General features: G+C 50.9%; 1 pseudogene; it reads right to left on the reverse strand.

The window, feature by feature from the left end:
* LOC147964131 (uncharacterized) overlaps positions 1-12,571 on the reverse strand; it is a 66,437-nt pseudogene extending 53,866 nt beyond the window's left edge.
* Positions 12,572-23,828: the final 11,257 nt, after the last annotated feature.

Genomic DNA, 23,828 nt, shown 5'->3' on the forward strand with positions numbered 1-23,828 from the left:
TTCACGAAGTAGGCGATCTCCTTGCCCTTACAAACTCCTTGGTTCAACTCCACAATCTTGTCGGAGGCTCCCAAGTGACACCTAGCCAATCTAGGAGATACCACTCTCCAAGAAGTAACAAATGGTGTGTAGGTAATGAACTCCTTGCTCTTGTGCTTCAAATGATAGTCTCCCCAACACTCAACTCTCTCTCATTGGATTTGGATTTGGTGGAAAGAAGATTTGAGTGGAAAGCAACTTGGGAAGGCTAGAGATAAAGATTCATATGGTAGGAATGGAATATCTTGGTCTCAACACATGAGTAGGTGGTTCTCTCTCAGAACATACGAGTTGGAATGGTGTATGTGTTCTGATGGCTCTCTCTTCAAATGAAGAGGAGGTGGAGGGGTATATATAGCCTCCACACAAAGTCCAACCGTTACACAGTTTTCCAATCTCGGTGGGACCGAATCAACAAACTCGGTCGGACCGAAAATGTAAACCTAGTGACCGTTAGAGATTTTCGGTGGGACAGACATGCAACTCGGTAGGACCGATATGGTTAGGGTTTGGGCATAACGTAATCTCAGTGAGACCGATTACACAAACTCGGTGAGACCGAATTTGGTAATTAGCTAACCAGAGAGTTGGTCAGGCAAACTCGGTGGGACCGATTTGCTCTTTCGGTGAGACCGAAAAGTTACAAAGGGGAAACACTGAATTTACATTGCAATCTCGGTGGGACCGATTCGCTCTTTCGGTGAGACCGAAAAGTTATGAAAGGGAAACAGAGAGTTTGCAATCCCATCTCGGTGAGACCGAGATCCCTATCGGTAGGACCAAATTGCTAGGGTTTGGCAGTGGCTAATGACAAGTGAAACTCGGTGGCGCCGGATAGGAAGAATCGGTAGGACCGAGTTTGGCTTAGGGTTTAGGTCATATGTGGATATGGGAAAGTAGTTGAGGGTTTTGGAGCATATCACTAAGCACATGAAGCAAGAGGCTCATTATGCAACACCTCATCCCTCCTTGATAGTATTGGCTTTCCTAAAGACTCAATGTGATCTTGGATCACTAAAATATAAAATGAAGAGTCTTGAGCTTTTGAGCTTGAACCAATCCTTTTTCCTTAGCATTTTGAGGGTTCCACTTTCACATCCATGCCATGCCAATCATTGAGCTTTCCTGAAATAATCATCTTGGAATAGCATTAGCTCAATGAGCTATATGTTGTTATGAATTACGAAAACCACCTAGGGATAGTTGCACTTTCACTAGAGCTCGTCATGCTAGCCCCTGCCGCAGGCCTCGAGCTTCTTCTTGAAGGTCCTCGTCTTGAGGCCTCTCAGGACTTTCGTGTTGGCGCGTTCGGCTTGACCATTGCTCCTGGGGTGTGCCACCGAAGTGTAGCAGATCTGCATTCCATGGTTAGCACAATATGTCTTGAAGAGATTGCTAGTGAACTGCGAACCGTTGTCGGTGATGATGCGGTTAGGGACCCCGAACTGGCTCACGAGACCCTTGATGAACTTGACCTTCGATCCAGCCGGGATGGTGCGGACAGCTTCTACCTCCACCCATTTGGTGAACTTGTCGATGGCGACGTAGAGGTAGCGGTAGCCCCAAGGCGCTCAAGGGAACGGACCTAGGATATCCAAGCCCCAGACTACGAATGGCCATGAGAGCGAGATGGTCTGGAGGCCCTGGGCTGGCTGATGGATCTGCTTGGCGTGGAATTGGCAAGCCTCGCAGGACTTCACCAGCTCGGTCCCGTCGTTGACTGCCGTAGGCTAGTAGAACCCGTTGCAGAACGCCTTGCCGACGAGGGTTCATGACAACGAGTGGTGCCCACAGTCTCCGCAATGTATGTCAGCTAGCAACTCGTTCCCCTGTTCCCTGGAGATGTATCACAAGGAAATGTCATTTGGCCTCTTCCTGTATAGCTCACCGTCCTGGATGCAGTATGCTGTAGCCTGTCGGGCCACGCGCTCTGAGTCCTCCTCTTTCTCTGGCAGCGTTCCTTGCATAAGGTATTCCTTGAACTCCTTGGTCTAGCACCCCTCCTGAGGCTCGAGCTCCAGGAGTAGGCGCGCTCCCGTGGTCGGGCCGCGGGCTGAGGCTCCCGAGGTAGGTGGTCGGGGGAGTTCCTCCCGAGGCTGCGCCGGCCCTGAAAGCGGAGGTGCTGCCGAAGGCTTGAAGAGCTGCTCCTCGAAGATGCCAGGCTCTTGGGGTTGGCGCTTGGATGCCCTTTTGGCGATGTCGTCGGCCTCCTTGTTGGTGCCACGGGGCACATGCTGCAACTCTAGGCCCAAGAACTGATTTTCCATTTTGCGTACCTCTGCGAGGTATGCCTCCATGTGCTCGTCCCTCGGCTCGTATACCTTGTTGGAGAAGTTGACGCGGAGCTGCGAGTCACCCCTGATGGTGAGGCGCTTCACCCCCAGGGCCACCGTAGCCTTAAGGCCAGCGATGAGGCCTTCGTACTCTACGATGTTGTTGGAGACCTTCTCGCCTTGCTGGAAGCAGAGCTGCACGGCGTAGTAGAGCTTGTCCTAAGTGGGTGAGATGAGCACTGCTCTAGCTCCCACGCCCTCGCGTGTGAACGTGCCATCAAAATACATGACCCAACCATCTGGTGCTTCACTTCCCGGCGAGAGGGATCGGTCCTCGCCTGCTTCAAGCCCTGGGTGTCAGTCCATCCTGCCACGAAGTCAGCGACCACGGCTCCCTTAATGACCCTGGTTGTACTGAACTCCAGCTGGAATGCTTGCAGCTCGATGTTCCATTCAGCGACTCTTCCAGCAGCGTTGGGGCTCCTGAGTACCCTCTCTAGCGGGTAGGCCGAGACGACCTTGATTGGGTGACCTTGGAAGTAGTGATGCAGCTTATGGGAGGCCACCAAGAGCGCGAGCAAGAGCTTTTGAGGCATGGGGTACCATGCCCTTGCATCCCGCAGCATCGTGCTGACAAAGTACACTGGGTGCTCAATGAGGGCAGGAGCGTCGATGGAGCCTGCGTATACCGGAGGTTGGGGCGTCTCTTGAGGTGACGGGGCCCTAGGAGCCTAGTCGCCCACTAGGGCCTCTGTAGGCCTGCGAACGCCACCTTGCTGGGCCTGATCACTCATTGGTGTTGCTGCAGCTTTTGCGATGCCCTCTAGGTCCCGTGTCGCCCTGGTTGGAGGTGCGGCACGGTGTGCGGACCCTTGGCCCGACGCTCTTCCTGAACCTCCACTAGAGCTACGCTAGCGGAGTAGGGAGTGGCGGCAAGGTAAAGCACCAGGGGCTCGAGAGGTCGAGGCGCCACCATCACCGGAGGGCTGGTCAGGTATCTCTTGAGGTCTTGAAACGCTTGGTCGGCCTCGAGGGTTCACTCGTACGGGCCCTTCTTCTTCATCAGCTCGAAGAATGGCAGGGTCCTGAATCAAAGTTCTTGCCTCCCGAGATTTTACCACGATGTCGCTGACGTAGGCTTCAGTGTTCCTCTCGAGCTGCTAACCCAGGGCGATGTGCATCAGCCGTTGGAAGGTCATGCCTGCGTTGCGCAGCCCGAACGGCATGCAAGTGTAGCAGCACACCCCACACGGGGTCAGGAAGGCCGTCTTCTCCACATCCTCTACTGCCATCTTGATCTGGTGATAGCCTGAGAACGCGTCCAGGAAGCACAGCAGGTCGCACTCGGCGGTGGAGTCGACAATCTGGTCGATGCACGGAAGCGGGAATAGGTCTTGAGGACAAGAATTGTTGAGGTTGGTGAAGTCGACACACATGCAATTCTTCCCACCTTTCTTTGGTATGACGACGGGGTTCGCCAGCCACTCAGGGTACCGAACATCGCAAATGACACCTGCTGCCTCTAGCTTGCGGGTTTCCTAGACGATGAGGGACTGCTTCTCCGTGGATTGTCGTTGTGCCTTCTGCTTCACAGGGCGCACATTGGGGCACACCCTCAAATGATGCTCGATCACCCCCCTCGGGACCCCTACTAGCTGCTTGGGTTCCCAAGAGAATACATCCTTGTTCGCACGTAGGAACCTCACCAACGCCTCCTCCTGGTCTGGGTCAAGGTTGGCGCCTATAGTGAAGGTGGCTCCTGAGGACCCATCTTCCTCGACCGGCACCTGCTTAGTTTCGGCCCAATCTTGAGTGAACAACTACTTCTTTGCCAGCGCGGCCTCCTTGGCTCCAGGGTGGCCTCGTCGGCCAGTCGCACCACCACGATGGTTTTGAGGGCAAGCTTGAGTGCCGCCAGAGCCTCCTTGGTGTCTCCAACTACGGTGAGGACGTCCTTGCTCCAGAGCATCTTCATGAGGTTGTAGGTCGGATGGGTCGCCGCCATAAACTGAGCCAGAGCCGGGTACCCGAGGATGGCGTTGTATGGGAGGGCAATGCGGGCGATGTTGAAGTTGATCAGCTTGGTGCGGTAGTTGTCGCGAGAGTTGAAGGTCACAGGAAGGAGGATCTGCCCCAGGGGGTTTGTGGAGCCGCCGCCGACCCCGTAGAAGGGCTTGCTGGGGCGGAGCCGTTCGAGTGGTACGTGAAGAAGGCTAAAAGCCTCAATAGAGAGCACGTTGAGGGCGGCGCCTCCATCGATGAGGGTCTTGGTGACAGCTACGTTGCAGATGTTGGGCGTGCAAAGCATTGGGAGCACGCCCGAGCTGATGGTGGTGACTGGGTGATCCCCCGAGTCGAAGGTGAGGTCGGCTTTGGGCGCCGCCCAACCAGGGGGAGCTCCCTGCTGCACGGAAGCGGCGCCGATCTAGCGAAAGAACTGCTTGGTGTGACTGTCCGAGGGCGGCTCCTGCGAGCCGCCGAGGAGGGCTGCGACGGCGAGGGGCACCGGTGCCACGAAGCGCACGGCGAAGAGGCCGCGCAGCTCCTCCCAAGATTTCACTAAGGATCCTGGGAGGGTGAGCTGCCAGGCGCATGGTGCACCAGCGAGGGCCATGGGAAGCTAGTTGGCCATGACCTTGTCGTCGCTCCCAGGCTTCAGGACGGCCTCTTCATATGCCAGTAGGTAGGTCGTCGGGTCCGTCGCGCTGTCGTAACGCAGCGGCATCTCCGGCTTGAACTTGGGCGGCCATTGCACCCGTCGCAAGGTGGGGGCAAAGGCTCTGAGCCCCCTGGCGCCGTCGTGGGCGTTCGTCATCCCAGCCGGAGGAGCAACGCTGGCCATGGGGACAGGCGTGGAGGTGGTGGAGCATGGGTCAATGAAAGGAAAGCTTCAACGCACCCCTGCCTAGCGCGCCAAATGTCGGATTTCGGGTTCCGGCAAAACCCTTGAGGTTCGAACACTAGGGTGCGCACGAAGATCTCTCCCCTCAGCTCACGCTCTCGCAACAATCTTAGAACCTAACTCGCCGAACCCGAAGAACAAAGGACACCGGATTTATACTGGTTCAGGCCACGGATGTGGTGTAATACCCTACTCCAGTGTGGTGTGGTGGATTGCCTCTTGGGCTGAGGATGAACAAGTACAAGGGGAGAACAGCCTCCTGAGGAGAGGTGTTCTTGGGCTCAATGAGCTAGTGTGGTTGAGGATGGAATGGATCTGGTCCTAGATCAGTTGCCTCCTACTGTGGTGGCTAGTCCTATTTATAGAGGCCTTGGTCCTCTTCCCAAATGTAGGCAGGAAGGGATCCAACAACGGACAAATTTGAAGGGAGACAACTAGTACAAGTTATCCTGACAAAAGGTGGTCTTCTCCTGCCAAAGGCTCTAGTGGTGACGCCGTCCTAGGCTCCACGGTGACCTTCGTCCTGCCGTCCTGCTGGTCTTTGTCTTGTTGCACCGATATGGAAACCTTTTCCTGATGCCTCGGGACTCCTCGCCTGCGCTTGCCAATTTAGCACCAAAGTGGAAACAAGTACGCTGCACGTGCTGGCGCCCACCTGGTGCCCGCCTGGCCTTGGTCATCATGGCTTGCGTCACAGGAACCTCGCGAGGTGCCCCTCGCCTTGATCTCTCCGCCCCTCGCGAGCCAGCCTAGTGAGCCCCCCGAGGAGGTCTTGTTCGTCTGCCTCGCGAGGGTCTTTAGTGTTTGCTGGTGAAGATGGGCCGTACAGGGCCGCTGGTGGAGCCACGCTGTGGGCCGTAGGCAGGCAAGTCTGGGGACCCCCGTTCCCAGGACGCCGACATCCGCCTCAAGACCCCCAAGGTGACAGACAAGGCCATCATCTCAGCATTCTCTGATGGCATCCGCGACATCAAGATGAAGGAGGAGATCGCCATCCACGAGGAGCTATGCTCGGCCCTGGAGATGTTCAACATGGCGACCAAGTGCGCAAGAGTTGAGGAGGGGAGCCTCTCCCTCCTCAAGCTCCCTGCTGCCGACCTGGAAGAGAAGAAAGCCAAGGACTTGGACATGAAGCGCAAGGGAGTAGCCATGCTCGCGGTAGAGACAGACACGAAGCATGGCCGGGACCACCCCGAGTCGTCTAAGAGCAGCCGTCCATTCTGTGCCTTCCACAACGTACACAGCCACAAGACCAATGACTGCCAAGAGCTCAGGGCCAATCAAGATGGACGCTTCAGTCGGCACCCCGAGCGCAACGACCGGGGCTACGGCCGAGGAGGAGGATGAAGTGGGGGACGCTGGGACGACCGCGGCCCCTGTTAGGAGTGGCGCGACTGGCCTCGCGAGGACCACTGGCAGGACCAGCCTCGCGAGGGCGCCTGGAGGGACCAGCCTCGTGAAAACTGTCCTCGGGACAATGCTAGCCTCCCTCCACTACCGCCACCACCAAGGAGGAATGACGACCACCATCGGAACGAGGGGGTTGGGGGCTTCCAAGAGCCGCGCGCTATCGCCTACATCCTGGGCGGTGCTCAGGCCCCAGCTTCCCAGCGCATCTTCAAGCAGTTTGCTCGTGAGGTGAACGCGACCCTTCCCAGGCTCGAGGCCACGCGCCCGCTCAGGTTGTCCAAGTGTGCCATCACCTTCAGCTAGGCGGACCAGCTCAAGTGCATGGCGACCGCCGGCGTCCTTCTGATGCTTTGTTCACCCGTCATCAGCAACGTCCAAGTCACCAAGACCCTCATCGACGGCGACGCAGGGCTCAATGTCCTGTCTATCGAGGCGTTCGACAGCCTTCAAGTGCCATATGATCAGCTTCAGCCTACCAAGCCTTTCTCAGGAGTGACCGATGGCTCCACCACCCCCATAGGGCAGGTCCGCCTCCCTGTCACCTTCGTCCAGCGTAACAACTACCGCACCGAGCTCATTGACTTCGACGTCGCCCACATCCGTCTGTCATACAATGCCATCCTTGGGTATCCAGCATTGCCCAAGTTTATGGAAGTGACCCACCACGGTTACAATGTCCTAAAGATGCCAGGGAGCGGCGGACTCATCACGGCCCCTTGCAAAGAAAGAGATGCAGTGTCCTCCCTTGAGCGCGCCTTCCAAGCCGCTGCGATCGAAGACCCCGACAACGAAGGCACCCCGTACCCTCCTGAGGCCATCCCCAAGACAAGAAGCAGCTACTCCAGCAGGGCCTCAGGAGATTGGCGTCTCTAGCGGCACCACCTCAGGATCCGCGCCTGCAGCAGGGGCGCCTCCCTCCCTCGCATAGGAAGGCGCGCCCGACACATTCATCGGGCAAGGCTCGGGGGCTCTCTTCTAGAGGGCCTCGGACCTAGCCAACATCATGAGGGAGGCGCTCAGGCACCATGTGGAGGCATGCTTCGCTGCACGTTTCCCTCAGGAGGGCTCTGGGCGAGGAGCGTCCGATGCTCAGGAGTTCATCGTCAAGGCGACCCAGGAGCTTCAAGAGGCAAGGGCCATACGTGGCGACCGCCACCCACCACCCGGTGTAGCTCCCCATCCTGGCGAGGACAGCGGGCTACGCGTCTACATCGACATTCCAGGGCTCAACAGGGCCGCATCTCAAGAGCGCTTCTGGCCTTTGCGCGTTGGTCGGTGCGAGGGTCCACCTCACAGCTACGTTTGCATGCTGTTTGGCTTGCCAAACACGGCTGTCACCTTCCAGTGCCACCTGGGGAGCATTCAAGCGGCTCAGGAGGCCAGGCATCACGCTTTCCTGGAAGAGGTGGTGACAGTCCTCAAGGAACCATCGGAGCCCCCGGAGCCTCCTGAGGCTCAGGGCCCTGGCAGCTCGTGAGGAACGACTCCTTCAGCGTGCACCTTCAGCTACTCCAACACCACTCCAGCTACGGTATCAGGTGACTCTTTCGAGTTCATTCAGTTGGGGGCACCCCTCGGGTTGCATTATCCCCAAGTCGCACGAGTCTGTCCCTGTGATGTGTATCCTTTTGCATCTTTAGCTTACCCTGCTGGGGGCGCCCCTCGGGCTGTATCATCCCCAGGCCACTCGGGTACGTCCCAGTGGCATGTATCATTCTTGCATCTATCTGAGCTAACCTGCCTCTCTGCCTGAGTCATTTCATGATTATCGCATGCTTGCCTATTATCCATCACGGCCACCCATGCTGCCCATCGCCTCCCTGCTCATCCCGCAACGGGGGCTACTCATGCTGGCACGGCGCTTGTGCTCAGGTCCGTCCCTGTAACGCTGACAAATCTGAGCGGTCGAGCTCTGGCTCGCGGCACGCCCCGCGCATGTCACCTCACTAGGCCCTCAGTGCCTTCATCTTCTTGCGGAACGACCAGTGGTAGACCGGCAAGCGCGGTTGCAAACTGTGTTCCTCCCTCGCGCTAACCTGGAGGAACCTTCGGAGGCTGATGGCGGGTGGCACCGCGAGCTCCTTATTTTTTCTCACAATTCGCTTGCACGTTAAAGGGGGGCTCCTGAGCATCGCGACTCAGGAACTCATACTGGCTCTCCAGCCCTTACCCCCTGGCCTTAACCATGGCATCACGGCCTGGCATACCAGCGGCGGCTGAGCTCGCTCGAGGGCCGGGACCCGGGGACACAGAGCACATAGAAGGACGTGAAAGGAGGGAGAAGCTCACGCGAGCCTGACCCAGTTGACGCACGAAGCTGGCGCGGCACAAGGAATCGACTTTGGACCACTAAGATAAGTCTCGCACTCGGATCAGCCAAGTGCTGCGACACATGATTCCCATCTCTTGCAGCCTTGCTGCGGCAATGCCGCCTTCCTTTTCTACCTTCAGGTGGTTGCTTGCACACTAAAGGGGACCTCTTGAGCATCGCGCCTCAGGAGCTCTTACTAGACCTCGGGCCGCTCACCTCCTGGCCTTGACCATGGCATCGCGACCTGGCATACCAGCGATGGCTGTAGCCTGCCTGTGGACCGGGACCTGTTGGCGTAGAGCACTAAGCTACCGCGAGGTTGGAAAGGGGGGACTGAGCTGAAGCAAGACACGCAGTCGTAGATCTTCCTAATAAGGAAAATATTAACAAAAGACACTACAAATCCTTTACACGCCCCCATGGGGTTCATCTCGACTCCTCGCAGGGAACAAAAGAAGAAGGTTTCTAGGAGCCCTATTTATAGGCGTCACCACTGATGCCATCATCAACAGTTGGCCACGGGAGGCCGATGCCAACCCCATCGAGATCAACGGCGGCGACGGGCGGACGCCACTGCTGCGCTCCGGGCACGGTGCGAGATCGGGAGCACGTAGCTGTCGTTGCTCGTCTCCGGAGTCTCGTTAGGCTCGGGAGAGTCGTTGGACCCCCATGAGCTGCCGCTGCTGCTGGAGGCGCTGTCGGCAGGTTCAAGGGCGGGCTGAGCGCCTGTCGCCGCACCGTCCTGATGGCCCCTCCAGGGCAGCATTCCAGGTGATTGCCCTCCTCGTCGAAGACCTTGAAGAACAGCGTGGAGGCGCCGTCGTACATGAAATGGATGGTGAGCGCCCCCTCCACGCGACAGATGCGAGCGACCTCACCCTATCTGCGGGTCATGAAGACCTTTCCTGGAGAGACGAGCTCAACCTCCACCCTTGTCACCGGGGTGTCGCACCCAGCATGCTGCAACCACAACTCTAGTGGCCCTCTCGGTGGCATCTCTTCGGTGAAGAATAGCGAGAACCGGATCCACGTGTGTGGTGGCATCGCCGCCAGCACCACGAGTTCACGCGAGGAGCCCTCGGCGTGGGTTCGCGGGGAGGCAGCGCGCGCCACCACTGCATGGACACTACGGCCGTAGAGTGAGGGGCGTCGGTCCCTGCCTCCTCCTTCGGAGCCCTCTGCCTGGGCGTACAAAGACAGCGGATAGCCGGGGGGAGGCCGTTCGTGCCAAGGACTCGTCACCTCCGGCATCACAACGACATCACGCGAGCGAGCCAGCCTCTTCTTTGGCGGGAGCAGCCCAAGCTCTTCACGGGGAGCTTTCCCCTTTTCAGCAGTGGAGAACCTCCGAATCGGTGCCATGGGTGCTGTTGCAAGGCGGCGGAGCAATGAGGAAGAAGAAGAAGCGATCGGAGTGGAGGAAGAGACAAGCAACGGGGGCCCTGCTCCTCCCCTCATTTATAGCCAAGGGAAGGCCAACCACCGGCCTCCACAATCTAAGGTAATGATGACCTTTTTCTGCATGCAACAGGGACTCGTCAAGTCGGGCGGTTGCCGAGGCAGTGTGGGGAAGCGGAGACGCCCATGACCGGTCAATCGCCACGTGTCAATCAAGGCCGCAGGCTATCGGGGGCCCGAGGCGCTCCGCACTTGACCCTTGGCTTCGCCGCGAAGCCAAGTACGAGCACGCCTTGGGCCCGGGGGCTACTGTCAGCGTTCTGGGAACGGGGGTCCCCAGACTTGCCTGCCTGCAGCCCAGGGCGTGGCTCCACCAACGGCCTGGTACGACCCATCTTCACCAACAAACACTCAAGGCCCTCTCAAGGGGCCAAGCCTCGCGAGGCGGACGACACAAGTCCTCCTCAGGGGCAGCCTCACTAGGCTGGCTCGCGAGGAGCGGAGAGACCAAGGCCAGGGGCACCTCATGAGGTTTCTGTGACATGAGCCATGACGACCAAGGCCAGGAGGGCGCCAACGGGCACAGAGTACCAGTTGCCTCTTTGGTGCTAAATAGGCAGGCGCAGGCGAGGAGTCCCGAGTCATCAGGCAAAGGTTTCCATATCGATGCAACGAGACAAAGACCAGCAGGACGGCAGGACAGAGGTCATCACGGAGCCCACGACGGCGTCACCACCAGAGCCTTTGGCAGGCGAAGACCACCTTTTGTTAGGATAACTTGTACTAGTTGTCCCCCTTCAAATTGGCCATTGTGGGATCCCTTCCCGCCTAATATTTGGGAAGAGGACCAGGGCCTCTATAAATAGGACTAGCCACCACCGTAGGAGGCATGTCATCTGATCGACGGATCTTGGACTGGATCCATTTCACCAAGGCAACCACGCAAGCTCATCGATCTCGAGAATGCCTCTCCTCAGGAGGTTGTTCTTCCATTGTACTTGTCATCCCCTGCCTACAAGGCAATCCACCACACCACACTGGAGTAGGGTATTACACCACATCGGTGGCCCGAACTAGTATAAACTCTTGTGTCCCTTGTTCCTCGGGTTCGGCGAGCTAGGCTTTGAGATCATGGTGAGAGTGTGAGCTAGGGGGAGAGAAATCTTCGTGCGCACCCCAGTGTTCGAACCTCAAGGGTTTTGCTAGAACCCGTAATCCGACAGCGCCCCCTAGCCCAATCCGAATGGGGAAGGGGGCCGGCCCCCTTTCCATCCTCCCCTCTCTCCCTTCCTTCCCCCTCCTAGTAGGACTAGGAAAGGGGGGAACCTACTCCTAGTAGGAGTAGGATTCCCCCCTTGGGGGCGCGCCCAAGGTGGCCGACCGGCCCCCTCCTCCACCCCTTTATATACGGGGGAGGGGGCACCCCATAGACACACAAGTTGATTTTTAGCCGGGTTTGGTGCCCCCATCCACAGATTTCCACCTTGGTCATATCGTTGTAGGCTTAGGCGAAGCCCTGCATCGGTAACTTCATCATCATCGTCATCATGCCGTCGTGCTGACAAAACTCTCCCTCGGCCTGAACATGTGCAGATCGCGGAGGTGCCATACGTTCGGTACTTGATCGGTTGGATCGCGAAGACGTTCGACTACATCAACCGCGTTTCATAACGCTTCCGCTTTCGGTCTACGTGGGTATGTGGAAATACTCTTCCCCTCTCATTGCTATGCCTCACCTAGATGGATCTTGCGTGTGCGCAGGATTTTTTTTGAAATTACTACGTTCCCCAACACCTCCAGCATGAGATCTAAGCAGTGAGCAACACATCCATTCCAAAATATGGGTGGTCTTTTTGCTATTAGCATACTAGCTGCTGATACATTCACACTAGCATTATTAGTGACCACTTGCAAAACATGTTCTTCACCTATATCTTCTATGCATTTGTCCACCATGTCAAATATGTATTTGCCATCTTTTCTGTCACCGGAGCAGTCCACTGAATCAATAAAGCAAACACCATGAGCACTGTGCACAAGTAAGTTCATTACTCCCCTACCCTTCTTATCTGTCCAGGCATCAGTCATAACCGTGCAACCTGTGAGCTCCCATGATTCCTTATGATTCTTGAATCCATCCAGCACCTTCTATTTCCTCTTCTGCAAAAATGGTCCACTCATCTCATATGGACTAGGCCCTCTTAAGTCCATGCCAAACTGTCCGATGGCATCAAGCATATGAGCAAAGCTAGGGAGGGTGACAATGTTGTGAGGAATGCTAGCTTCATAGAAAAACTAGCAAATATACTCGCAGACTCTGTCCCTTTTCTCTTCTCTTTTCATAGTTGACAATTTTGATTGCACCTTCTGGCTAACGTTGAATCCTTTTGCTTATTGCAAACAGACTCTTCTATAGATGATGTCTTGTAAAACTAATCAATAGTGGCACTGCGACTACCAAGCACAGCTCTAGAGCTAATCATCCCACTGCCTCTTGCTGACTTCAGCAACACAACATCATTCCTCTCATAGTCAGAGTCATCCCCACTACCCCTTTCATCATCTGAGTTCTCTATATTAATTGCAGATCGAACCCTTTGCACTTCATCCTTCTTCTTTTGCTTGTCACCACTCTTCTTCGTAAGAAAAGCAATAATCTCTTCCTTCACATTAGCTGGAGCCTTCTTACATTTAACAGCATTGAAGCCACTAATGCAAACAAGATGGCACTTCATTCTAGTAATTCCACCTTTCAATAGCTTGTCACAAAAATTGCACTGCAAATGGTACTTCTTGTTCACATCTGGGGCAAAACAGTATGCATATGCAGGGTCATCGGACATTATTGCTTGCCTTGCATGTGTTTGGGTTACTGAATCACCTACAGAAAACGTACAAAATAATTTCATTAACCTACACTACTATAGATGACCTATATGATTGATAATTAATCTATCTTAATTAAGGAAGAAGCAGATTATATATGTGACAATTAATTACTTAGATTCAGAAACATCTAAAATTGTAAATTGTTATTGAAGCAGTGGAGATTTGCCATGGTTTATTTGATTGATAATCTACCTAGAATGTATAATCTACTGAAAATAATAATAGGCTACTTGTTAGCTTTCAGATTGATCCAGGAGGTGGAACATTAAACTTCTTAGATTTTAGAACATTAATACGTAAAATACGTTTCTCTTCTATTGGAATATAAACTTACGTTCCCTCTACTTGGAACAATCTATCTACATATGCGATTAGAAGAGATACTAACTGAGATAATAGAAGATGAACTACTGGAAATACAGACTAGGAAACTTGCCTCCCTGAATCTTTGACTCCGGCTGAGACATGGTCCTTCAATTCTTCTTCACATCCGTGTTGCAAGCTCACCGTTGTGCGCCGTCGCCAGAGATATAGGTCGGGGAAGCGGCGTCGATGTTTTGCTTTGTTAGGGTTACTGCTCGGCTCTTTTATAGCTCCTTTTTTGGGCCTCTATGCAATGATTCTGAAAAGGCCCAGGATTCCCGTACTGAGCGTACTCCCTTGTGGCCCAAACTTGTAATAGCGGCACACTCTTTTCCAAGAAATAGTGGCTATAATTGGCTAATTGCGGCCTTTTGCGGTTCAGTTCCTGTAGCGCCAAAAAATGACATTGCATTGCCCCTAGCTTTTCTGACCACTATGGCGGGCAAATAGGGCCGCAATAGTCGGCAATTTAAAACTTTGGTAGCAAAATATTCACAAAAGGGGGCTACTATCTCAGAGTCAAGTCCATATTTAGTGCTAAACTTTTGAAAAGCATCGGTATTCATAAAAGATTTAACACAATCAAACTTAAGCTTAATACTTGACTCTTTACCTTCGTCGAATTCCCAATCTTGAGAGTTGCATTTAATTTATTTCTAAAAGATCCCACCGGAAATCAATAGTCTTCTTCATAAAAGAACCAGTACAAGAAGTATCGAGCATGGATCGATCATCATGAGAAAGCCGAGCATAAAAATTCTGAATGATAATTTCTTTCAAGAGCTCATGATTGGGGCATGAATATAACATTGACTTAAGCCTCCCCAAGCTAGAGCGATACTTTCTCCTTCACGAGGCCAAAAATTATATATGTAATTCCGATCATGATGAACTAGATGCATAGGATAATTTTTTTGATGAAACTCTAATTTCAATCGATTCCAATTCCAAGATCCAATATCATTGCATAGCCTATACCATGCCAATGCTTTTCCATTCAAAGATAAAGGGAAAACCTTCTTCTTAGCTTCATCTCCGGGTAAACCTGCAAGCTTAAATAAAACACAAATTTCTTCCACATATATCAAGTGCATATCAGGATGTTTGGTTCCATCTCCTGCATAAGGATTAGCTAGCAGTTGTTCTATCATACCTGAAGGAATTTCATATTCAATATTTCAGTAGGTGCAGTAGGTTTTGGGGTGACTAATTGTGGCTCCGGTCGGGGTGAAGATACCCCGAACAAACCCCTCAAAGGATTGTTTTCCATAGTAACAAGTGACAGTAAATTTCAGCATGTAATAATAATTTTTCCTTACCAATTTCCACTTACCAAGAGCGCTTCACTCCCCGGCAACGGCGCCAGAAAAGAGCCTTGATGACCCAAAAGTATAGGGTATCAATCATAGTCCTTTCGATAAGTAATTGTGTCAAACCCAACGAGGAGCACAAGGAATGACATGTGGTTTTCAGCAAGGTTATGTCTTCAAGCACTAAAATTATAAGTAACGGGTAGTTTGATAGCAAGATAATTTGTAACGAGAAAGTAACGATAATAGTAGCAAAAGTGCAGCAAGGTAGCCCAATCCTTATGAGGCAAAGGACGGGTCAAAAAGGTCTCTTATGATAAGCAAAGTGTTCTTGAGGGTACACGGAAATTTCATCTAGTCACTTTCATCATGTTGGTTTGATTTGTGTTTGCTACTTTGATAATTTGATATGTGGGCAGACCGGTGCTTAGGTGCTGTTCTTACTTGAAAAACCTCCTACTTATTATTAACCCCCTCGCAAGCATCCTCAACTACGAGAAAAGTATTAAGAATAAATTCTAACCATAGCATTAAACTTTTGGATCCAATCGGTCCCTTTCAGAATAGCGCATAAACTAGGGTTTAAGCTTCTGTCACTCTCGCAACCCATCATCTAATAACTACTCCACAATGCATTCCCTTAGGCCCAAATATGGTTAAGTGTCATGTAGTCGACGTTCACATGACACCACTAAGGGAATCACATCATACATACCATCAAAATATCGAACACATATAAAATTCACATGATTACTTGCAACATGATTTCTCCGTGACCTCAAGAACAAAAGTAACTACTCAAAAACGATAATCATGCTCAACATCAGAGGGGTATTAAATAGCATATTGGATCTGAACATATAATCTTCCACCAAATAAACCATATAGTAATCAACTACAAGATGTAATCGACACTACTAGTCACCCACAAGTACCAATCTATAGTTCCGGTACAAAGATTGAACACAACAGATGAACTAGGGTTTGATAGGAGATGGTGTTGTTGAAGATGTTGATGGATATTGCCCTCCCCAAGATGGGAGAGTTGTTGGTGATGATGATGACGATGATTTCCCCCTCCGGGAGGGAAGTTCCCTGGCGGAATCACTCCACCGGAGGGCAAAAGTGCTCCTGCCCAAGTTCCGCCTCAAGACGGAGGCGCTTCGTCCCGAAAGTCCTCTCCTTATTTTTTTTCTAGGTCAAAATGACTTATATACCAGAAGATGGGCACCGAAGGTGGGTTGGGTTCAGCACAACCCACCAGGGCGCGCCTGGGGGCCAGGTGCGCCCTAGTGTCTTGTGCTCACCAGGTGGCACCCCTTCGGTAGTTATTTGCTCCGGTATTTCTTTTTTATTCCATAAAAATTCCTCGTGAAGTTTTCAGCTCATTTGGAGTTGTGCAGAATAGGTAGCCTGATGTAGCTTTTCCAGGTCCAGATTTCCAGCTGCCGGAATTCTCCCTCTTTGTGTGAACCTTGGATATTATGAGACAAAAGGAATTAGAATTACTCCAAAAAGAATTATTATGCATAAAAACATTATAAATAACAGTAGGTAAATATGATGCAAAAGGGACGTATCAACAACTCATGTCTATGGTTAGGAAACCTTAACCATCTTTTGATCAACGAGCTAGTGTAGTAGAGGCTTACTAGGAACTTGGTATTTTGTTTATGTATTCACACATGTATTTAAGTTTCCGATCAATAAAATTATAACATGAACAATAAACCTTTATCATGATTAAGGAAATATAATAATAACCACTTTATTATTGCCTCTAGGGCATATTTCCTATAGTCTTCCACTTGCACTAGAGTCAATAATCTAGATTACATAGTAATGAATCTAACACCCATGGAGTCTTGGTGTTGATCATGTTTTGCCCGCGGAAGAGGTTTAATCAACGGGTCTGCCACATTTAGATCCGTATGTATTTTGCAAATATCTATGTCTCCATCCTTGAACTTTTCACGAATGGAGTTGAAGCGTCGCTTGATGTGTTTGGTTCTCTTGTGAAACCTAGACTCCTTGGCTAAGGCAATTGCTTCAGTGTTGTCACAAAAGATTGTCACTGGACTCGATGCACTGGGTGTTACACCCAGATCGGATATGAACTCCTTCAACCAGACTACTGCATGCGCTGCTTCCGAAGCAGCTATGTACTCCGCTTCACATGTAGATCCCGCCATAGCGCTCTGCTTGAAACTGCACCAACTGACAGCTCCACCATTCAATATAAATACATATCTAGTTGGCGACTTAGAGTCATATGGATCTGTGTCAAAGCTGGCATTGACGTAACCCTTTACGACGAGATCTTCGTCACCTCCATAAACGAGAAACATATCCTTGGTCCTTTACAGGTACTTAAGGATATTCTTGACCGCTGTCCAGTGATCCAATCCTGGATTACTTTGGTACCTCCCAGCCAGACTTATGGCAAGGCACACGTCAGGTCTCATACACAGCATTGCATACATTATAGAACCTATGGCTGAGGCAAAGGGAATGCCTTCCATTCTCTCTCTATCTTCTGCCATGGTCGGACTTTGAGTCTGACTCAATTTCACACCTTGCAACACAGGCAAGAACCCTTTCTTTGACTAGTCCATTTTGAACCTCTTCAGAACTTTGTCAAGGTATGTGCTTTGTGAAAGTCCTATTAAGCGTCTTGATATATCCCTATAGATCTTGATGCCCAATATGTAAGCAGCTTCACAGCGGACTTTCATTGAAAAGTTATTATTAAAATATCCTTTTATGCTATCCAAAAATTTTATATCATTTCCAATCAATAATATGTCATCCACATATAATATTAGGAATGCTATAGAGCTCCCACTCACTTTCTTGTAAATAAATGCTTCACCTTAAGTCTGTATAAAACCAAATGCTTTGATCACCTCATCAAAGCGTATATTCCAACTCCGAGATGCTTGCACCAGTCCATAGATGGATCGCTGCAGTTTGCACACTTTGTTAGGACCTTTAGGATCGACAAAACCTTCTGGTTGCATCATATACAACACTTCTTTAAGAAACCCGTTAAGGAATGCATTTTTGATGTCTGATAACCCACAAGTATAGGGGATCGTTTGTAGCCTTTTTCGATAAATAAGAGTGTCAAACTCAACAAGGAGCTAAAGGTACAACAAATATCCCCTCAAGTTCTATCGACCGCCGATACAACTCTACGCACACTTTGCGTTTGCTTTACCTAGAACAAGAATAAAACTGGAAGTACTTTTGTAGGTATGAAGGGGTAAGTTTGTAAGATACTAAAGATCGTGAAAATAAAAGTTAGGTGCTTTTTAAATAAGGAAACAATTAACTTATCAAAATGAGTGTTGATTAGTGGTGGTAGGATTTGTGGAATTGTCCCTCAGCAATTGACTACGTTACTAGACCGATAGCAAGTTTTTATGTGGGAGAGGCCACTGCTAGAATGTCATCCCTTACTTGAAACTATATGCACTTATGATTGGAACTATTAGCAAGCATCCGCAACTAATAACGTTCATTAAGGTAAAACCCAACCATAGCATTAATATATATATTTGTTGGGAAATGTTGCTTGGAAAACAAAAGAATTTCTACACACACGCAAGATCTATAAATGGAGATGCATAGCAACAAGAGGGGAGAGTGTGTCTATGTACCCTCGTAGATCGTAAGAGGAAGCGTTTGTTAACGTGGTTGATGTAGTCGAACTTCTTCGCAATCCAACGGATCAAATACCGAATGTACGACACCTCTGCATTCAGCACACATTCATCTCGGTGATGTCCTCACCATCTTGATCTAGCAAGACGAGCGAAGTAGTAGATGAGTTCGGGCAGCACGACGACGTGGTGATGGTGGTGGTGATGCTATCTCCGTAGGGCTTCGCCTAAGCACTATGAAAATATGACCGAGGGACGAAACTATGGAGAGGGGCGCCACACAGGGCTAAGAGATTGTCGTCATTATGTGTGCCACCCCCCACACATATAGGGGAGGCAGCCAGGAGGCACCCCGAGTGGGGCCGAATCCCACTTGGGCTCCTGCACCAAGCCACCCCTTCCTTTTTTGTGTGCAGGAGGAAGGCAGGGGGAGGTGGCAACCCCCCTTTCCTTTATCTCATGAGGAGCGAAAGGCGGGAGGGGCCAACCCTTCCCCTTTCCTTTCTCTCATGAGGAGGGAAAGGCAGGAGGGGCCAATGTCGGTGTCAAAACCGGCGGATCTCGGGTAGGGGGTCCCGAACTGTGCGTCAAGGCTGGATGGTAACAGGAGACAAGGGACACGATGTTTTTTACCCAGGTTCGGGCCCTCTCGATGGAGGTAATACCCTACTCCTGCTTGATTAATATTGATGATATGGGTAGTACAAGAGTAGATCTACCACGAGATCAAGGAGGCTAAACCCTAGAAGCTAGCCTATGGTATGATTGTTGTATATGGAGTTGATTGTATATTGTCCCTATTGACTAGCCTGGCCTCGGTTTATATAATGCAGCAGAGGCCCAGGTTAACAAGAGTCCTAGCCGAATATGCCGGTGGGGAGAAGTCCTTGTCTTGATCGCCAAGTCTTGTGGAATCTTCCTTATATGCGGTAGCCGTCCAAACTGGCCCATGAGTATACGGCCACGGGGGTCCTCGGCCCAATCTAATAGATCGGGAGACGACGTGGTGAGTACCCCCTAGTCCAGGACACCGTCAGTAGCCCCCTGAACCGGTCTTCAAGTTAGGGACGCTCCTCAATTCTTCCGAACTGTTCTTCATCTTCGGTTGCCGGTCTTGAAAACTGGTTCAACAAATCTTCTTTTATCTTCGATCTTGAGAATCGCCGAAATGCATTCGACGAGTTTACACATCGGGTATCCGAGGAGCCCCTTTAAGTTTCCGGCCTTGATCAATGCCTTGTTTATTTTTATGCCACACCTCGGGTTTGAAGTTGTTCCCGGGAGGCAAGGTCCTCTTGCGTCCGAGCTCCAACGTCGGACTGCATTCGAGGTATCTTTTGTAGCCGAGCACCAACGCCGGACCGCTTCCCAGCTCTAGCGCCGGAATGTATCCGAGCTCCAACGCCGGACTATGTATCCGAGCTCCAACGCCGGACTGTATATCCGAGCTCCAACGCCGAAATATATCCGAGCTACAATGCCGGACTGTGTCCGAGGTGTCATATCACCTTGGTTCAAAAAAGTTGAAGGAGTTTAGCCGAGCTTAATGCCGGAAATGCCCTCTATGGAGCCAGCCACTAGCGCCCGAGCTTTATGCCGGACTGCTTCCGAGGTGGTGCACCACCCCGACTATGGGCCGATTTTTTGTCAATATATTTTTTATTGGTGCAATTTATTCTCTGCCGAGATATATAGCCAGTAGCCCTCAAGGTGTGTATCAGTCTAAAACCCTAGATGCACATGAAGGATGACATAAGACCGTTGATCCCGGTAGCCGCTGAGACTCAGGTTGATTTGCAAAATCGGCTTGAGGATCAAGTCCTAGCTCGGCAGAATACTTCGGGACACAAAAGCGGCGTGCTCAGTCCTCAAGACTCAGGTTGGGTGCGGCCGACCAACCTGAGGATCAAAATCTCCTCGGAAACTATATTGCACATAAAATTTTCTGCATTGGACAAGCAATGCAGTAGCCCCCGAGACACTGGTCCGGTGGCAACACCAGATCAAGGGATCGGTGTGCCCCTTTAATATTTGTAAATAATAAGCCCGAAGCCCAGTAGCCCCCGAGCCTTAATGCGGGCACGGGTGGCCGAATTAAGGATCAATATCCATAGTAAAATCACAAATTATGTGTAATGACTCTATGTATCCAAGTACTTTACGTCATTAATGCTCAGATCCGCATTGTACAAAACTTTGTTGACCGACCATCGGCTTCCACCTCCTCGGCCAGTAGCCGAGGAGTGTTTGTCCTACTTTATAAAGCCTTTATGAGGGCAAAGATTTACAACAAACAAGGCAATCTGGCCATACGGTTTTATAAACAAAGGTACGCAGAGAGATATGTTATATTACTGTTTAACAGTAGAAATGTCTTCCAAAGAAAATAGTCCCGCTATCGGTTCCTTTCTTTGGGTTGTCGTGCTAAGCATGATCATTAAACCTCAGCTCTAATGTAAGAGCAAAATATCGAGGATTTAGTTTGGGAGGCCAGTTAATAGCCCCCGGTAGTGTTCGGCGACAGTCGGGGTCAAGCCGTAAACACTTCGGCCAATGTTATGAACGGCCTGTTATTTAACATAGTCATCAGATCACTGACTAGTTTACGCTTATTGTGACAGTCAGTTTTCGGCTTTCTCCACTGATGTGCTTAACCATGTGAGCTGGAAGCACAATCGCAGTGGTTCTCCCTTTGCACGCCTAGCCGAACAAAACGGAACGTAGGAAGCAAGTGCAGGAGCCGGGCAACCCAACTATTGACCGAAGACACAATTCGAAACCGATGCATATATAGCAATATCTGAGAATGTTTTTGCCGAATCCCTAAAAGGTGTCCGGCGTTGCACTGCGAGACTAATGCTAGAAAAGCACAAATAGTTTAAAAGTGCCAAAAAGCTTGGAAAACCAAGAAATGTCAGTAAAAACATGACGTCCGAACAATATCAAGTGTTTGGTGCCAATCCGAAAATTGGTCTTAGAAAAAGGAAGTGCTTCTGTCGTGCTTTAACATGATACATCCTATCTCAAGACTTCGAGCGGGTCAGCCTACGGCTTCAACCTCCTATCCCGAGGGCAGAGTACTTCTCATCAGGCCAGTTTAGCAAACTAAACTCTAGCGGCTTTGAGAGAGAAATTAGGCTCTCCGGCTAGTGACCGCACACTCATGTCGAAAAAAGGAGTGATAAATAATAATAATAGAACTTTGCAATGACTGAGAAGAAGAACACTTATTATAAAATGGCTCAAATAAACTTAAGAGCCCCCAAGTGACTTGGGTAGAAGAATGATTGCATGTACCGAAGTACTTATATCATATCTATGTTCAACTGAACTTTAAACGCGTCTTAACCGACCGTCGGCTTCTCCCTCTTCGTTTAAGGACCGAAAAGTGCCATGTACTCCATCGGTCGAGAATATCGACGGTGTTTCCAATAACCAGGCAATCAGACCATAAGGCTATAACAGACAAAGCGTGCTCAGGGAACTTATGCTATATTACTACGAAGAGTAAGAAGCATCTTCGAAGAAAATAGTACCCCCACCGATACCTTTCTTCGGTGCTCATTGTTATTATGAGACTTGTGCAATAGATTTTTTGTACTCATGAGTTCCGTTGTGTGCCGACCATCATTGAAAACTATAAGAGCGCTAGCTTTCGGCTTCACCCAGTCTGAGGTCCGGCTCGGGCGACCCGATCGTGACAATCGCAGAGGTGCTCCCTTTACTCCCTAGCCGAACAATCGGGAACGTAGGGGTAAACACAGGAGCGAGGCAACCCAGTTTGCAAATCGCTTAAGTCAATATGGTGCATATTGTGGCATAATACACGAACAAGGAACGAAGCCGTACAAGTATAATCACATGCAAGAGGAAAAGCTTCATAAAGGAAACCCCCAAGTGAATTGGGTCCTTGAATTTGTGTGTCACAAACAAAGATTGGACAACGAAAAAAATTTACAAGCAACTTTTTCCAAAAAAGCATAATGCTTGGTCGAACCGAACACAAGTTAGAAATTAAAGCTTTGAGCATGAAAGCGACTTAGCTGGTTAATGTGTTCGGTATTTATGACGCGGTCCGAGCTTGATGCGGGGCAAGGTTCCATCCCCCAAGCCGGTCCCGAGGTGGCAGGGCGGAGAGCTCGACACGATGAAGTGGTGACATAGCACGGTCAATGCAGACCGGCAGAGTGACGGCGAAGTCCCCGGATCGTTTTCCGGACCACCATGCGACCGTCGTTAATGCGGCCACCATTTGATAGACCGGAGTAGGTTGATGAAGAGACGGCGAAGCCTCGATGTCAGCCGATGAGTCGAAGTAGGTCGGCGTGATGGACACCAGCTTGAAGAAGCAATAGTGCGGCCCTGCCGATGCAGGTCGTGACGTGGTCGATGCCGGCTTGATGAAGCGACCGTGCGGCGATGCCGGTATGCCCGCTCCGTGTAATCCGTGGGGCGGCGATGTTGGTGATGATTTATCCTTCGCGATGCCGGGCTCTTGTTCGGCTTGCCGAGATGATGATCCGAAGAAGTTGAGCTCGGCTCAACAAAGTGACGCCGTGTCTAGCGCAGGTCGGCAGCCGTGGAGTAATATTGCCGGACTTGTTTGACACCAGCATGATGTTGAAGATCATGTTCAAAAGATCTTACAGTTAGTGGGATGTGTTCGGGAACAAAACACAATACCCCATACAAAACTTCCTTCAAAAGGGATGTCCGAAATCCTGTTCATAAAAAAGATGAACTCGGGTCGGATTCGTTTTCGCGCAGAAAACAGATCCGAAAAGTGATGCACTAATCGGATGGTTCCCGGAGTTTGGACAGTCGGATCAAGCCGAAATTTTGAGAGGTGGTAGATATAGGAATTCCGCAGCCGATCAACGGTTGGATCTTACAAAGGACGTCTGAGCTAGAAGCTGGACACCACGCCCTAAACTCATCCAAATTCCCGTCCAGATTTGACAGGGCTCCGGTATATCGTGGATTGCCAGAGATTCCTCCATCGGAACTCGACGAAATTTTCCAGGGTTGTTGTAGACTCAATTCCGCACAATTCCACCAAAGCGATCGTCAAAGAGATACTCGAGGAGGTGGTGGCGGCAGATACGAGTTCGCTGTCCAAAAAAACAGTACGGTCGCTTGAGGGCAATGTTGACGTTGAGCCCCCGAGCTCCATAGATAATTCCTCCGTGATCTTGATAGAGATCGGAGTTGATGTTTGACGAAGGCCCTCGTCCGAACATGGTGATCCGAACACGGGGTGCAACTCTT

The sequence above is a fragment of the Triticum urartu genome, chromosome 6A (genome assembly GCF_056163025.1).
Source record: "Triticum urartu cultivar PI428250 chromosome 6A, HENAU_Tu73, whole genome shotgun sequence".
In the NCBI taxonomy this organism is placed as follows: domain Eukaryota; kingdom Viridiplantae; phylum Streptophyta; class Magnoliopsida; order Poales; family Poaceae; genus Triticum; species Triticum urartu.